At 36.6% G+C, this 15612-nt stretch overlaps 1 protein-coding gene across 10 annotated transcripts in view; it reads left to right on the top strand.

Moving 5' to 3' along the window:
* The window catches only part of FUT8 (fucosyltransferase 8), a 192789-nt gene that overhangs the window by 80557 nt on the left and 96620 nt on the right, over window positions 1–15612 (top strand). For 5 of the 10 annotated variants that reach the window (XM_080396789.1, XM_080396787.1, XM_080396782.1 and 2 more), the window contains one exon: window positions 6127–6203. The gene's annotated coding sequence lies outside the window, so the exon portion shown is untranslated. Of the gene's footprint in view, window positions 1–5102; window positions 5178–6126; window positions 6204–12527; window positions 12699–15612 lie in introns of all 10 variants that reach the window. The other 5 variants (XM_080396788.1, XM_080396785.1, XM_080396791.1 and 2 more) reach the window with 2 other exon arrangements.

Raw genomic sequence — 15612 nt, 5'->3', positions numbered from 1 at the left:
AGCCATGCTTGCCACTCGTCACTGTGGAGCCATGATCTAGATTACCATTTCTAAGTCTTGTTATTTTATTAAAGAGGACAGTCTTTACCTTTAATTTGCTCACTGGTGATATAAATGACAGCAGATTTTTAGTTTGCCAGAGAAGCACAGATGGCACTTCACATGGCTGAGAAGAAGTGGGACTCTGGGGAAAAGAAACATAACGTATGTTTTCCTGGATTTGGGAGAGCTAAAAGAGGTGCAGTGCTTGCACTGTTTCCTCAAATTTTACCCAAATTTGCACTACACATGGAAGTGTGTAATGTGTTAGCAATGTCACGGTTGCATACATGAAACTTTGTAAAGGCAAAAATGTAGGGCTGGGGGCACTGAACAACAGTGACCCATCTTCTGGGAATATTGGGTATGTGTCAGCTAGGGTCATGTATTTTTTAAATAAAAGGGAAAAATGAATCAAGTGGTTGGGCCAATGTGTCTTGGAGGAGGGGAGCAGGAAAGAACTTTGAGAACTGTGTTGGTTTTTTACATTCTGGGTGACCTACTTTCTAGCAAGTGAATAGTTTTAAGTATGATTATATTTGGGATGTTATTAAATAATATAATTGTTTGGCCCTTTAATATGTCCATGAAATAAATCAGATTATGTACTGTTCTGTGTATTGTATTGGTTTTGTAGACTGTTCTTGATTTATACCTTGAGAAACCAAAATCACAGTATCACAAAGGGACTTTATACATTATAGCAGCTGTTTTATATTTTCTTCTGGTACTGAATTTTGCTCTTAAATACAATTTGTGCCATTAAAAATGGTCTACTCTTAGAACGAGGTCTAAGTGGCAAAGTCCTATCTGATATGGAAAAAGAAGTGTGAGGAAATCTTTGTCTTTTAGTCTTGTTTTAAGGATTTCTGAGGAATAGTGCTTCCAAATATGTATCTTGTGTGATTAAAGTAGAATTTCATTGAACAATTGTATGTCCTTCTGAAAACTGTGGTAGTCAAAGCTTGTTTGAAGGGGAATCTTCTCTACAAATTTGAACTGCAGAAAGAATCTTGTGCACTTAACTGCAAAACAGCTAATTCCTGAGAGCCTTTCTTCTGTGTGCAGTAGAAGTTAGATAATTTGGCTTTGATCCTTGCATATTATGGATTAAGTATATTCCAGCTTTTCTTTAGCTCTTAGCAGTAAGGAATCTCAAGGTAAAACTAGAAAAAGACATTTTACAATATATAGAATTTATCTATATCTAGATAAATTTTTATTTATATATATATTTATATATATAAGATTATCTTTCCCTCTGTTCCCCTCAGATGTTCGTTCTTCCCATATTTAAGGAAACTTGCTTAGTATTAGCAACTAACAACGATGCCAGACAGATGGATTGATGGGCTTTTCAGCTAAATAACCATTTCTTCATTAGAAAACCACATTCTCTCTTGGCTTAGAACTGGGAAACACTTTTTCTGCACTTCACTTGGCTTACAGAAGGAATTATTTTTCATTTGTTTTTTTTTTTTTTTCTTTACTAATAATGAAAAAACATTCAGTGTAACATTTTAGCTGGTTTTGTTGTTTGTTTGTTTTAAGTGGTTCTGTTGTTTAAACAGATTCTTTTCATATATATTTCCCCTAACATAGGTTCAGGCACTTCTCTGCCAGCTACTTGAAACAGTAGAGCCAGCACTGAAATAAGCAAGTGACTTCACTAAAAAGCTGGTCTGGTTACTTCTGAAATTGCTGATACTGGAGAATGCAGGATTATCACACTTAGTAGTAGAGGATGGTTTATGTGTTTGGAGTTATAGACAATGATTTAAGTTTAATTAAAAAAATAATAATTGCAAATTCACATACTCAAGTGCTGTTAAGAGCTTCTGGTATAACTAGACTGCTAATCAAAGGTAGATTGTTGTTTGACCCAGATCCTGATCTGTTCCCTTCTCAGATCATGTGGCTTTGTGACAGTAACATGATTCTAAGACACACCAGCTGGTTTCTAGCTTTTAAAAAAGGTTGTTAGGACCAGGCAATAAAGCATCGGTTGATTTGCATTTAGGATGGTATATAGCTCTGATTACAGTCATACTCAGAAAAGATTAAGTCATTTGGAAAATAAAGAATTGTTATGTGATTATGTTGAAGTTGAACTTGCCTTCTTAACGGAAAGTGAAAGAATTTGGCATGTAAAGCCTGGGAAGAAATAAGAATAGTCTTTCTTGCGTGTGAGTGCACATATGAGAGAGAAATGACTGAAAATAAATACATCTGAGGGATAAACGTAATACCAAATCTTGTTTGAAAATCAGAGAGTGAGGTCTAGTCTTACAGAATCAGTAATGGGGAGAAAGAAACTTAGTGGTTCAAGACGGTGTTTTATATGTTTATACAAAAGACTGTGTAAGATGATAGGGTTGATCCTGGAGTCAGAAATTAAAAATGAGCATATGAGATTTCTTGGTACTGGAATAAAAGAAATAGCTGAGAAAGAAGATAAAATAGCCAAGAAAATACTTGTTTGTTATTCATCATAAAGTTTACAATTTTACAAATTTTGTTATTCAGGGCTGCTGCTGGTATCCAGTAGAGATCAGAAGGGAATATTTATTTTTTTATTTTTCTGTTCTTGGTGCATAATTTATATTCTTCTGAAGTAGAGGCGATTTGCCAATGACTAAAGGTGGGATTCTGACTGATGTATCTGATTCTTCCTGTGGTATTGGGAAAGTAGTCTTGGCCTGGCATATGGGTCTAGTGTATGTATTCAAAATTAAATCAGTTTGCCCCAGTCAAATGGGGAAGGGAAGGGGGAAGTGTTTCTTTTTTTTTTTTCTCCCCCCTACCTCACCCCTCTGTATTCCTGAGGTGATGTAAGTATTTTCATCTAACACTTCTGTAGTTGAAGGCACTTAGAGTGTGCCTGGTATCCTTGAATTTTATTCTCTTGCTGTTGTGTATTCAAGTTTTGAGTCTCTTTAAAATTCAACTTTAATTACATGAAAAGTGTTGATAAAATGTTTTGGACTTTGTTTTGAATGGGTTCTTGTAATGCAGGAGACTGGATTAAACACACCAGGCGGTATCTGAACCCTTTATAAGGATATATTTATTTCATAAAAAGATTAATTTTTCTAAAAACAAAAGGTAGTGACTAGTCCATGTTCACCCAGCAATTCAAAGTCAGAATTAGGCATATAGCTAAAATTTCCTATCTGCAATAACCTTTCATGATCTCTATTTCCAAAAAGATCTCTGCAAGAGGTGCAGACTTACCTGGAAGGCACCATTGTCTAATTAATCCAGAGATATTTGTAAATGCTGTTGAGGTGGTTGAATAACAAAGGCAAAGATTTTTTTAAATAATTGTAATTTTTACACTATATATAGAATTGCATTGTCAGGGATATATTAGCAATAGTACATTGGAAAATCGTAAGGATTTTCATGGTTTTAAAGTTTTGAATGACTCGGAGTAGGTTGACTGTTTTTTCCCATGGTTCCATAAAAAGATGCTGGGATAGACAGTCACTTTACACTAGTTGTGATGATCTTGAAACAGAGGACTTTATTTCTTTCCTTTTATTAATAATTTGCAGACCAAAAAAATAATTGCTGGTCTCCTGCATCTTTATTTCAGTACAGCATTTCTTCTTTGTGAGTAGTACTCTGAGCAGACTATGTGTTACAAGCAAATATTTGAAAACCAGTGCATAATTGGTTGCAAAACAATACTTGGAATTCAGATTAAATTTTCATTATCATATAGGTGGAATCTGTTGAGTGGAGCTACAGATGACTTGACCAGGCTAGGCTGGACTGGTATGTTAAACCAACATAACGTATCTCACTGTTTGGTTATGTGTATATATATATGTGTGTGTGTGTATATTATATATATATATATTTATTTATTCATGTTGTGGACAAATTTTGCATTGGAACTATGGTTTTTTCCCTTTTACTTTGTCAACAACTGTTAAGTAGCTACTTCACTCTGATGGTACGTTAGTACGGAAAAAAGACCCAAATATTCATGCTTTCTTTTTATTGTTCTGTGTGCTTATATATATTTTAAGATACCACAGTTTAAGATTTTTGGGGAGCTACCTGTAGGGCATGGTGAATTGCCCAGGCTGATAGGACTCTGGCCTTTTTGTACTGTCTGTAATTCTGTTGCTTAAAGATAAATCAACTTGTAAATCTAGCAATAGTTCTTTTCATTACATGAAATGTACACTTCACGTTTGCTAGAGTCAATCTGTCTAAATCTATTTTCCATACATATGACTCGGATAATATGCTGCCTTCTACCTGTTATTGGGGTTGCAAATACAGTTTGTAAGAAGATACAGCGTGATACTTCATATAAATGAAAAGTAACCGTCATTCTAGACTGTGCTTTAATGGATTCACTGTAGGGCTACCGCTTGGAACAGGTGGGCTCCATGTTCAGTTTTGCTTGGCTTTCTGACTCTCTCCTTCAGCTGTTAGTTTCACCTCTCCATGTTTGTGAAACAGGTGGTGTAACTGATTTGATGAGAGGTACAATAAAAGTTTTTTTCGAAAGCTAAACCCCTGATATTACTTTTTATACATGGGGTAACAGTGTTGTATGTTTTTGTTGTTGTTGTTTTGTTTGTATTTCTGAGATGCTTTATCACATGGAAAACTATATCCTTTATATTGAGTGCAACCCTAGCTGAAGTATACCCAAATTACCAATCTAAAATGGAAATAAAAATAGGCTATCTCACTCTGTCCTCAGAAGTTTAAGTTTTGAAAGTTCATGGGCTCTGACCTTGTAGGTGCTGATTATTTTAAATAATTTGTTACATAAAAAAGAAAATACAGAATTTAATCTTTTTTCCATTTTTATCACTGTTGCTTTTGAGATTTTTAGAGTTGCTGGTTCATTTAACAGTACAGCTGCTGAAGCTTCTCTTTGAAATACAGTCACTTATTTTTCATTCAAACATAGTGATTTGGCATAATTCTCATTGCAGTGAAACACAATTATCTAAAGCATTTATAATTTTTAATTCACTCCTATTCCTGGTGCTATTGTTGCTTTAATTGATTTCCTATTTATTTTTCTTCCCCAGTTTTATCCCTTTCCTAGAAATGAGGTTCACAAATTAGCCTTTTCAACATCCAATTTACTGCTGTTTCAGAGTCTGGTATGTGTAGCTTTTGCTTGCTTTTCTGTTAAATGACCAAGAATCAACACTTGGTTCAGTAGTATACAGGCATTCTGAGTTAGTGAGATCAATGTTATAAAATGATGTAACTCCATACCTTGATAACTCAAAAGGAAGAGTTTGTTTAAAACAATCTTTTCTTCACCGAAAGGGTTGTGAAGCATTGGGACAGGCTGCCCAGGGAAGTGGGTCAGTCACCATCCTTGGAGTTACTTGAAAGACGTGTAGATGTGGCGTGGCACTCAGGGACATGATTTAGCACTGGACTTGGCAGTGTTAGGTTTGCGGTTGGACTCAATGATCTTAAGGGTCTTTTCCAATCTTGGATTCTCTGATTCTAGGTCTACTATGTATGTTATGTTGTGTTATGTGTAAACATAAATGTACAAGTGGTACAAACCAAATTAATTTGCTTACATCTATTTGAAAGGTAGAACCTATTCTTTTCCAACTCTGGCAACTATTTCCGTTGGAGGAATTTGCTATTTTAGTTTTTGGCATCTGGTTTTAGGATCTTGATCGTATAAGTTTTCTCAGCTTTTTATTCCTAAACCCTGGCTATATATATATATCCCAGGAATAAATCGACTGCTTTCCCTCCCTGCCCCTTGCTTGCTTTATTTGTTTTCACAGACACCTTGAGGGACCATGCTTAACCTTTGTTGATGTTTTTGGCAGCAAAGCAGGCAGTTTCTATTTCTTTGGACCTCAGTATAAATAGAGGTTGTTTATATATATAAATTTCTGTTTTCATAATGGTTTTGCTACAAGTAATCTAACCACAAATCATAAAATTCTGAACAATATTTTTAATAGAAGTGTTCGCATGCATCTTTTGAGTGCTGCATATAATAGTCAAAGGATGAAAACATGAATAAGATAAAAAAGGATAAAACCTAATGGTTGTTATCTCCTCTTCTACTTTCAGAGAATTTCATAGGCTTCAAAATGAAAGTGAGGAAGAAGAGTCCCCAAAAGTATTAATTTGAAGGATAATTATTGCTGGTAAGTAAGTACTTCTCTTCCTCTGTGATGTTGCCTCCACTGGGATGAAAACTAGATGTAAAGAATCTATATGAAGACCTGTGCTACATAAACAGCAACTGAAAACTGCCCTTCTGTTCATAAATTCTTGTCAGCTGGGTGAAGCAAACTTTGCAAAAGAGAGGTCAGGTCCTTTGCATTTATGTCAGATCACTGACAAAACTGGGTCAATAAACCACCTGTTTCATCTTTCTTTTCTCCTTACACCCATTTCTCTTCCTTCTTCTTTTTGCCTCTTATCTCTAAAAAGAGAAATTATTTGATAGATTCATTATGTGTTCTCTGTCTTATGTACAAAGCCTTTTCCTTGGCACTATTTTTGGGCCCTTTCATCTGTATTGCAGATACTACATGTATTTCTCAGAGGTAAGCGCTGCTTCTCTAGAAGCTGGGTGCAGGCCCTGTTTGATGAAGTTCCTCGTGAGAGAAACTAAACTGTTGTGGCTGAATATTATTGTGTGATCTGGGATATTCTAGATCAAATGCTAGATTTTCTCAAATGGTCACGAGTATTAAAATCCTAATACTACAGATTCTAACAGCTTTGAAGGTCCAAGCAAGTACCATAATACTCAAATAATTAAATGTATCATAAAAGATACATCTTAGAAGAACAGTAACTCTCTTCTTTTTGAGAAGTTGATTAATGAATGAAGAAAACTTCACCGAAACATGAATTCAAGTGTGAATTTGGAAACCAAACATGTTATGATGTTATTCTGTTTTAATGCAACTGCAGGCAAGACTTAGAAGCAGTGTTGTTAGTTATGGTAAGGATAAGAAGGTTGTGAAAGTTTATTGAACTTTCACAGTTAAACAAATTAGACTGTCAGCTCAAGTGAATTTGTTGCAGATGAGATGCTTTTACTGTTCGCCCAGCTTCAGTAATGGTTGTCAAGCTGTAGACATCTAAAGTATTCTCAATTATTATGATTTTTTTATGAAGTTATATCTCTTGAAGTACTTTGTTAGCTTATGAATTTAACTGATGGGTTTTTTTTGTTTTTTAAAAAAAGGGGGGGGGGATTTCAAATTATGTTCTTTCTGAGGACCTCATGGCCAGGACAGAACAAAGAATATGGTGGTAGCTTTCCAAGCATCCAGTTTCCAGTTAGGTTTCTTGGAACTGGGTTAGCTGTTGTAACTGCTTACTGTTGCTGGAAGGGGTTGTTTCCATTTCCCAAACCCTGCTCTCTTCTGTATATGACGTCTGCTGAAACCAGTTAACTGATTTATCTCAGAAATGTGTGGAAAAGATGGCTAGTTTGTTTCTTGATTTCTGGGTTGAATCAACTCAGATAAGCATTCAGAAAGTATTAAAGAGGTGCAGAGGAAGAAATGAGACTCTGCTGGCAGGAGCGAAGAGTGTGGGAGTATGGCCTGACCATTCAGCAGCAGCCAGTCAGTGGATCTGTCCAGCAGTTTGAGGTTAACGCTGTGTTGAAGTTGCCAGACTGGAAATTGATTTGACTTTGGAGAACAGATGGTGGCTTCTGTGAGAGCTTTAGACTGGAAATGGCTAATCTTGCCAGATTCTTCCCAGCTTTTGCTATTAGTAGGAGTGACCTGTCCATACCGAATAGAAATAATGATTTAGAGGGGAAAAAAATCTTATCAGATAACTAGAAATTCTGTAGTAGTCTTCTCTCCAGGTGGTGGAAATGAATGAAAAGTATGTATGAAGAACTTGCACAAATTGTCCAAACCTCACTTCTTATCAGAATTGTCTGGTCTGTTGTGCATGATGTTACATAACACAGCAATTTGTCTTAGTTTACGGTTTTGTAAACTAATTTTTCTTTTTTGGTTTAGGTGTGAGCTTGGATGCATGCATATATGCTTGCTTGTACTTAGTTTTTATCCTTCATTTTGTACTGTGTTCACTCTGCCTTGATTTGTCTGTAAACTGTGGTGATGGTTGCATCTTTTATAGAGTTGCAGTCCTTCCTTTAGCAACAATGACAAAGCACAGTGGTTGAGAACTGCATGAAACCTCTTTTTGCCTTCTCTGTTCAATTTGTGCGGGAGGATCATCAAATGGATTTGTGCAGGTCTGTATGGTTAAGTCAGTGGTTTTTGTATGCATTGCTCAACTATTAAGGGAGATTGAGCAGTGGAGGAAAGCTCATTTGAGCTTAATATCTAGGTGAGATCTAGATAGTGCTGGTAGGTTGAGGCAAGTAACTAAGTAATAGAGCAAAGGCGATACCTTTCCCATATTATTTGATCATGGCTTGTGTTGGATTCCTGCCTCCTGTCAGAGTGTATAACAAACTGCATGTGGAACTATTTTCTGTTATCAAAGTCCAGCTGGGAAAAACTGTATTTAATTTATCTACCTATTAATATGTTTTTCTTGATGCTTCTCACATGTAAAAACTTTCTAGTGGTAGTCGTTCATCCCCCCCCCCCCCCCCCCCCCCTTTTTTTTTTCTTTCTTTTTTTCTCATATCATATTTCACACTTGATCTAATCCATTCCATCTATGAACTGTGGTTTTCTAGTTTACTAAAACAGAAAGATCAACTGAGCATTTTTTATTAGATTCTAAAACACTTTCTTATCCTTTATTGGATATACTGTTAGATTTACCAGTGGTAGGCTTTTGAAGATAAACTATTCTCTGCAGAAGGCTTTTATATTTTTAAAGTTTGTTGTAGGGACACCTGAAACCTTGGATAGTTATTTTTTTATTTCTACATATCGAAATCATTCAACATATGATTCCTGATGGAAAAGGAAAATATTTTTTCAGAAGGGTATGCTGCTGATCTAGCGCTGCCCTTTATATCAGTATCAAAGCTGGACCATCCCTCTGTGTTTCTGGAGTATCTACTATCTTTCATGCTTACTACTTCCCACCTCACCTGAGGATCAGCGAAGTCTGTTTCTTGTTCTAATACAACTTCAGTTCACTGTTTCATTCTGGTAGTCATTTAGCTTGGATTCTTGTTTGAAAGATGGCTTGTTGCTTGGCTGGCTCGCTGAAATACGTTCTTTATTAAAAGTGTGTTCTAAGTCAGTTCTGCTGCAGTAGTACAAACAACAGTCTTTCATGTCTTTTTTTTTTTTTCTCAAGAGAAGAGGTTACTAATGTATCCATTGACTTGCACGTTTGCTGCAGTGAAAAATGATACCAGGCTGAAAGACTGCAGAGAAGTTGGAAGATTGGATAAGAATTTAAAATGAACCAACAAATTAGAATGACCTAAGAAAAATGGGATACAAGCCATTGAGGGCAAGCTCAAAATACTGCTTTTAAATTAAAGAAAATAAGCAAAAGGCTGAGAGTTCTGAAGAAAAAAAGGGTTAAGAGCTGACCTTAGGTCAATGGTATCATACACAAAAAAAGTTCTGAAAATGTAACATCATACCAGGATATATAAATGGAAGCACTGTCAGAAAACACTGTGTAAACGCCTCTGCTCAGCTTAGGGTAGAAATGGAGTCAGCTAGCTGATTGTGTCCAGTTTTGAGCCATGCACTTAATACATGCAAACAAATCAAAATTACCTTGCCAAATTGGGAAGTCCAGAAGACAACAGTGATTGGAACACTGGATCCGTGACCTATGAGGAGAGGCTGAAAAAATTGAGGTTGATTTAATGTAGAGTGTAAGTGCTGTTCTAGGTCTTTTGGAACACACCAAATCTAATAAGCTTAATGTTTTTACCAGCGGAGATTAATGTAGTGTGGCTTGTGAAGTGCTGCCATAGACTGGGAAGTCCATAAAATGTAGTAATACACACGAGTATGTGTGACCTCATCTTAGAAGGGAGGGGTGGTCTAATAACCTTCTGATAACCTTACTACATTTTATGATTTAATGTCTAGTTTCTGGCTGTGTTAGTCTTGCCTTTTTGTTGTTTATTAGAAGAAATTTTAGTTGTCATGGAGAGAACAGGATGTGGATAAGTGCCAAGGGTACATCTACTGTATAGAAATATTCTGCAATTGTTTTGGTTTTACCTTTTTTTTTTTTTTTTTTTAATGTTGTAATCAAGCTACACTGATAACTCAGTACTTCTTTATTGTGTCTATGTTGGGATTATGTTAAATAGTGGCTAATAAACATTTCAGATATCGGCAGAACCTGTTAGCGTAGGGTAATCTTAATTTAATTGTTTTTACAGTTCAGTTGAGGCTTTTTTTTTTATTTTGGCGACCTCTTTTTTTGTTTTTAAACAAATATTGAAATAGCCGAAGTCTAAAGCGAATGAGAAAAATTAGATGTCTTGCCAGTATGTAGAAAAAACAAGAAAAAACCTTGGGTTAATTATAGGGTAATTCCCTTGAAATTGATCCTAATGATACTGTCTTTTAATCAGATTGATTTTTCCTAAAGATATTTGTTGTAACTCATGTTAATTGTATTAAAATCAGTTAATGAAACCTAAAAACTGTCAGCAAACTGGTAACTTTCAAACACTAAGGAAGGGTCCCTTAAGGCTGCATGGCAGGGGGTTCTTGGTCATCGTCTTTGGCTCTTAAGGAGAGTATATTGTTTCTAATAAAGCTCTAAAAGTTGTAGTTTTAAAGATACAGTGATTTTAATGAATCACTACTAGAAAGAGATCACTACCTTAAAGTGCTTGGCAAGTTGAACTTGAATAACTTGTGTTTTGATTGAGCCAAATTATGCCATCCCAGGTCTAGAGACCAGTATTGTAGATGGCACTTACAGGTTAGAGACTAGTTTTGAATGAACTACCAGGAGGAGGGATGTAGGGGAGGTGATATTTCTGCTTTATGCAATATGAATGGACTGTTGTGGGTGTACTATGGTTAGCTTGAAGGTCTAGTCTTCAGAAACCATCTTAGGAAGTAGGGAGGGGTTTAGAAAAGAGCTATAAAAATAATTCAGATTCTGGGAAAGCATCTTATTTTAGTACTTGAGAAAACTTGAGAAGTTTTGAAGATTTGTACTTCAGTCCTATATGAAAAGGCATTGGTAAAAAGCTGAAAAAAAAGTGTTTCATAACTAGTTGAGCCGTTTTTCTGGGATTCATTCATTCTCTCTCATTTAATGTGTTGGAATCACGTGAATGGCTTTAGTAAAAGATGCATTGCTTTGGACAAAATGTATGGTTCTGATAGGAAAAAGTTTTAGTGATCATTTGATTTCAGTGATCAGTTTGTGGGATGTCAGATTATGTTGGAGACAGTATTAATACAGTCTGTATAGACATAATCCCCCCCCTTCCCCCCCACCCCACCCCACCCCCACCCCCCGCTTTTAAAATTAACCCTAATGGTACTTCGTTCATCAGAAAATTCAGAAAGCATAGAGACTACTGCAGCTGGTCTTCATTCATACTATATAAAAATAGGCTTGTAAGTGGTTGAACTTGAATAGGCTTTTTATTAAAATGGCTTCCTTTGTGGTATGGCCATAATTTTTAAACCAATTTATTGCAACTGGAAGAATGTAGATTTGTAGCAAAGCACGGAATTCAACACTTGCCTTTTAGGAATAACAATTATTTATGGTAGCTTTGCATGTCTCAGTTTCAAAATTCAGCTTTTTCTGATAAAGCCTAATCTAGTATTTAAATTGTTTTGTAGATTAAAAAAAGTCTTCTGCTAACATTGTTTCACTCTGTAGATGACACATTCCCTGTCTTGAGAAATAATTGTTCCTTGATGTTCCTCACAGTGTAGTTTGTCAGCAATTGGCTACAACTTCAATTACCTAACGGTGACTGTGACTGGAATCAAGCTGTTGTCTTTAAAATGAACCGATGTGTTTTGGGTAACTTTTTTCATGCTGCAGTCTGTGTAATGTAAACTGCACAGATCTTTTTAGCATGTGTGAATTGTAGAATCGTGCTGGTTGGAAGGGATTTCCATTTAGTCCAGCTTCTCAATAGCAGCTCCAGTTAGAGCAGCTTGCTCAGATCTGGTTTTGTATATTTTTAAGAGTGGAGAGTCCATATCATCTGAGACCTACTCCAGTGTTTGACAATCCTTACAGGTTTGGTTGGTTTGGGTTTTTTCTTCTTTCTTTTATTGAGCTGGAATTTACCGTGTTCCAATTTTTATTTGTTGCCTCTTGTCCTTCCACTGGGCAGAAAAAAAGTGCAACCCCATCTGCTGAGTACTTGCAGGAATACCTCTGTGTATATCATAGTTAAACAAGAGGAGAACCAAGAAAAGGAGGAAAAGTTGGGTGATAAGGTCGCTTCTACCACAAGAGGAAAAAAGAATACTAAAATGTTGGTGCTGCTGTCCATGCTTTTGACTTTCTGATGCAGTTTCATGCTATCCCTGTTTGGAATACATTAGGAACATTACTACTGGAAAGTAGATTTCTTTCAAGACTCAGAAGAGGATACCGTAATAACATCTGTGAAAATTCACTGAAAGGGCGTGTACCAGAGGACACAGGCTCTTAGAGAAAGCAAGGAGACTTTGGATACCAACATGAGGCCTGATGAATGGGTGAAGTGAGTTCAGGTAGGTAGCTTGTGTTTATTGTTTTTATGTTCTTGTGGAAGCTCGACATTCTCCCTTCCCTCCCTGGCAACATCTTATGGTTGTAGCTTTGAGTATATGATAAAGAAAGGAAACAATAGAACTAGGTCTCTAAGCATCTTAAAAACATAGTTGGCCATAAAAAGCGCATGAAACTAAATAAGCTATTGTGTTCTGACAACCAGATAGAGTTTCTGGTTTAATTAATTAAATTAGTCAATTAATTGCAAGCAGAAATATGTTACAACCAAACAATAAAAATAAAATACATCGGAGATGTGAAATACTCTTTGAAAGCAAGATAGTACTTAGTTGGCCAAACTAACTAGTTGGCCAGATTTGGGAGGTAGATTGGAAATATAAATGGTACAAAAGGCATTTCTTATTTTTTTTTCTTTAATTTTTTTCCCTTTCTTATCCTGTTTTCCCTTTTTTATTCTGTTTAAGTTTTGAGCAAATGTCTTTTCCATGCCATAGGATCGTTTAGGTTGGAAAAGACCATTAAGACCGTTGAGTACAACCAATAACCTAGCACTGCCAAGTCTACTACCTAAGCACCACATCTACATGTCTTTCATACCTCCAGGGGTGGTGACTCAACTACTTCCTTGGGTGGCCTGTTCCAATGCTTGCCAACCCTTCTGGTGAAAAAATATCCAATCTAAACCTTCCCTGGCACAACTTGAGGCAGTTTCATCTTGTCCTATCACTTGTTATTCAGGAGAAGGGACCAATATCCACCTCACTACAGCCTCCTTTCAGGTAGTTTGTAAAGAGTGATAAGGTTTCCCCTGAGTTCCTTTTCACCACACTAAATAACCCTAGTTACCTCAGCCGCCTCTTATAGGGCTTATTCTCTTAGACTGTTCACCAGCTTTTTTGCTCTTCTGTGGATGTGCTCCAGCACCTTGGTGTCTGTCTTGTAGTGAGGGGCCCCAAAGTGAACACAGTATTCAAGATGGTGGGCTCACCAGTGCTGAGTGTAATGCTTGCCATGCCTGCCTTCAGTGTCATCCAGCAGCCGTAATCACTCTTGCCTCTGAAATTCAGCCATTTTTAGCGTGCTGTTTCTATGTTGGTATCTTCAGCTACTCAGAAGTTCACCCTGCAGACGTTTGGTATCTTTGAGCTATGATGAGTAATATACAGTTCTCTTGATGGTGGTAACAAACCACTCCTGAAACAACCTGATGTAATTTGGAGAGATTCTCCTAGGAAAAATGCGATGGTACTTGTGTTGTCCCCCACACTCCCCCTTGTTTAATGTGAACAAAATAAATCTGTGCTTTCCATTAGTGGCCTTTGGTTGAGTTGTTGGATACCTGGAAGACTGACTTTGATTAGGAGAAGGGAAAACATAACTTAGGAGATGATTTTATGAGCTTCTCTGGTGGTAAAAAGGCTACTTGGCCAGCAGAGATGGGAGGCACAGTGTATTAGAGGCAATACATCAAGACTAGAAGAATGGCCACATTAGATGGAAAAAAGGAAGAAGGCTTGCCATTGGCTGTGCAGACAGAACTGAGACCTCAATTTATTGCTCAGGGAACAAATATGTTAAGAGTATTGCAGAGGAATCCAAGTTCAGTTCTCAGTCTTTCATACCTTTACCAAAGTCAGCATATTACTGGTAACATTTTTGTCACAAATACTATGTAAAATGGAATGTGTAACAGTAACAGGAATATTAAATTCTGTAAAATCCATTCTTGTCTTAAAGCATTACCAGCTCCTTTTCAGCTCACAAAATGCATATTCAAGGGTCATGTTGTATCTTCTTATGCGGTAGTTCTATCATTCCTTTCTCCTCTTTAGACACCGTGTAGAATTTTACCTGTCAGGCTAAAGGTAGAATCTTTCAAGATAAATGTTGTCATTGTGTTTCTGCCACTGAATATGTGCCTTTCCAGGAAAAATGATCATGTTTTCACAAAGTTCCTATTTTTTGAAGACCACTTTTTGCACCTTACTGCCCAACCAGGTTAATATGGATGGTATGCTTTTTTTTTTTTTTTTTTTTTTTTTTTTTTTTTTTTTTAAACTATAGAAAAGTACTTCTTTCCCTTCTATGTTTAAGACTGGGTGAGGAAAGCAGAACTGCTATATGTCTCTTTCCTCTTGATTGATCACATTTTAGAAATTCCATTGTCTTAAAGTGATCTTTTTCCTTCTCATTACAGTTGCAGTGCTGTGCAGAAGGTCATGTTTTTAGCTATTTACTTTGTGTTTCGCTTGAAGGAGATGATCTGGTGACTGATAGTAGTCTGGGACTGTAATATTCCGAAGGGCATTCATTCCATTTTTGCCCTGTTAAATGCTTTTAATTTTGTTGTCAGTGGTGTTATGTAGCACTTGTGTTTGGCATGAACGTAATTTGAAGGGCGTGAGGAGGTTGCCAATTGTCCTATAACTGTAACACTGAATGATCTTACAACTTGGTGCTTTTTTTCACAGATGCAAAAGCACCACTTGACACTCTGCAGCTGATCAATGAATGCTTGCAGCAGTTGGTGATTTTGCTGCCCCATCTGTATCATGCATCCTTTCATCTTGTCTTAATTTCAGCGTGATTTGGTAGTTGTTGAAATCAAACAACTATGGAAAATTATGTATGCTATTGTTATATGTGGATAACACTCATCTGAGAAGAATTTATGTTTCTTCTGGATGGTGGCAGAATGAAAACTGGTATGGTGAGCTGCAGGTATTATCAAAAGGGGACACTAAAAAGCTACAAATGGAGCTGTGGGAAGTGGACTCTGAGTTTTCATAGTTCCCTGAATGTTTGGGTTAGCATCCTACAGAGCACTATAAAACAGTCCATTAATCGTATCTTAGGCAGTGATAAAGAAGGCTCTGGAATTTCAGCTGTATTGTGCACCTTCCTGTGGTTGCA

The sequence above is a fragment of the Falco punctatus genome, assembly GCF_963210335.1.
Source record: "Falco punctatus genome assembly, chromosome: 7".
NCBI lineage: Eukaryota > Metazoa > Chordata > Aves > Falconiformes > Falconidae > Falco > Falco punctatus.
This window is presented reverse-complemented; position numbering and strand designations above follow the sequence as displayed.